Below are 2,952 nucleotides of genomic sequence, written 5' to 3'. Positions count from 1 at the left end.
ACAAATACAAGGAGATTAAACAACATACTACTGAAGAATAACTGGATCAGAGGAGAAATAAAAAGAGATCAAGAAATACATAGAAACAAATAATAATGATAGTACAACATATCAAAACTTTTGGGACACAGCAAAAGTGGTTATAAGAGGAAAGTTCATATCATTACAGGCCTAACTCCCAAAATAAGAATGAGTCTAAATAAACAACCTGACGCTTCATCTTAAAAAACTAGAAAAGGAAGAACAAATGAAACCTAAAGTCAGCAGAAGGAAGGAATTAATCAAAATTAGAGAAGAAATAAATGAAATTGAAATTGAAAACAAAAAAGCAATAGAAAAAATAAATGCAACAAAGAGTTGGTTCTTTGAGAAGGTTAATAAAATTGACAAACCCCTGGCTAGACTCACTAAAGAGAAAAGAGAAAGGACACAAATAAAGAAATCAGGTTTGAAAGAGGGGAAATTATGACAGACACTGCAAAAATACAAAGGATCATACAAGAATACTATGAAAAAGTGTATAATACCAAATTTAATAATGGGCCAGTACTTAGAAAAATGCAACTTTCCTAGACTGAATCAAGAAGAACTGGAAAATCTAAATAGATCAATCAGCAGTATGGAAATTGAAACAATCATCAAAACCTACCAAAAAGTAAAAGTCCAGGACCAGATGGCTTCACTAGTGAATTCTACCAAACATTCAAAGAAGATTTAATACCTATTCTCCTCAAACTCTTCCAAAATATCAAAGAGGAGGCAATGCTTCCCAACTCATTTAATGAGGCCAATATCACCCTGATACTAAAACCTGGTAAAGATAACACAAAAAAAGAAGACTATAGACCAATATCTCTCATGAACACAGATGCAAAAATCCTAAATAAGATACTAGCAAACCAAATACAGCAACATATTAAAAAGATTATACACAACGATCAGGTGGGCTTCATCCCAGATACACAGGGATGGTTCAACATACGCAAATCGATTAGTGTCATACACCACATAAACAAATTAAAAAATAAGAATCATATGATCATATCAATAGATGCAGAAAAAGCCTTCAACAAGATGCAGCACCCATTTATGATCAAAATACGTACAGATTTAATGTAATCGCCATCAAGACCCCATTGGCATTTTTAAAAGAAAAAGAACAAAAAGGTCATCAGATTTGCATGGAAGCACAAAAGATCCTGAATAGCCAAAGCAACCCTGAGAAAGCAGAACCCTGGAGGTGTCACACTGCCTGATTATAAATTATACTACAAAGTGACAATAATCAAAACAGCATGGTATTGGTAGAAAAACAGACATATGGACCAGTGGAACAGAATCAAGAGTCCAGAAGTAAATCCATATTTATATGAACAAATAATTGTTGACAAAAAAGCCAAAAACATACAGTGGAAAAAGGAAAGCCTCTTCAATAAACAGTGCTGGGAAAACTGGAAAGCCACCTGCAAAGGAATGAAACTGGACTGTTGTCTATATCACAAACCAAAATTAACTCGAAATGGATTAAGGGCCTGAATATAAGACCTGAAACAATAAAATGCATAGAAAAAAAATAGGAACTAAATTCAAGGAACTTGGACTTAAAGAGGATTTTAGGAATTTGACCTCAAAGGCAAGAGAAATAAAAGTAAAAATATATGAATGAGACTACATCAAACTAAAAAGCTTCTGCTCAGCAAAAGAAACCATTAACAAGGTAAAGAGATAACCATCCAAATGGGAGAATATATTTGTGAGCAATGTCTCCAATAAGAGTCTAATATCCAAAATATACAAAGAACTCATATGACTCGATAACAACAAAAAAACAAACGATCCAATCAAAAAATGGGCAGAGGACCTGAACAGACACTTCTCCCTAGAGGACATACAAATGGTCAACAAACGTGAAAAGATACTCAACATCGCTAGGTATTAGGGAAATGCAAATCAAAACCACAATAGGATACCATTTCACACCTGTTAGAATGGATATAATCAACAGGACAAGTAATAACAAATGTTGGAGGGGATGTGGTGAAATAGGAACCCTCATACATTGCTGGTAGGACTGCAAATTGTTATAGCCACTATAAAAAACGGTATAGAGGTTCTTCAAAAAACTAAGAATTGATCTACCATATGATCTAGCAATTTCTCTACTGGGTATTTACCCCAAAGACTTGAAAACTCATATTTGAAAGGATAGTTGCACACTGATGTTCATAGCAGCATTATTCCCACTGGCCAGGACATGAAAGCAATCTAAGTGTCCTACGACAGATGATTGGCTAAAGAATCTGTGGTACATATATACAATGGAATATTACTCAGCCATAAGAAGGGATGAAATACTGCCACTTGCAACGAAATGGATGGACTTTGAATAAACATACTTAGCAAAATAAGCCAGACAAAAAGGTTGAAAATGATATGATATCACTTATATGTGGGATATAAACCTAAAAGCAACAAGTGAACAGGACAAAAAACAGAGACTCATGGACATGGACAATGGACTAGTGGTTACCAGAGAAGAGGGGGGAGGGGGGAGGGGAAAAATAAAAATAAAATAAAATGTAAAATATTTTTGTGTTTAAAAAAAGAAAAGAAAAAGAAATATATATGGAGTCATTATCCTATTTCTAGCACAGAGCTTATAAAACCCTTGGAATTTCCTAAGTGAGAAGAGCAATAAAGGTATGTTTAATCATTTTAATGAGGTGACTTTTGGAAAGCATCTGACGGAGGGGGCTGGTTGTCAGTGGAGCCAAGCACGTGATTAGAGGGTTGGAACTTTCAGTTTCTTCCCATCCAACTCTAGGAGGGAAGAGGGGCTGGTGGTTGAATCAGTCGCTAACAGCCCATGAGTTATTCATGCCTATGTAAGGAAGCCTCTAGAAAAACCCAAAAGGTCCAGGTGAACACATGGAGATTTGGGAAGATTAGAGT

The sequence above is a fragment of the Pteropus alecto genome, unplaced genomic scaffold (assembly GCF_000325575.1).
Source record: "Pteropus alecto unplaced genomic scaffold, ASM32557v1 scaffold76, whole genome shotgun sequence".
Lineage (NCBI taxonomy): Eukaryota > Metazoa > Chordata > Mammalia > Chiroptera > Pteropodidae > Pteropus > Pteropus alecto.
This window is presented reverse-complemented; position numbering follows the sequence as displayed.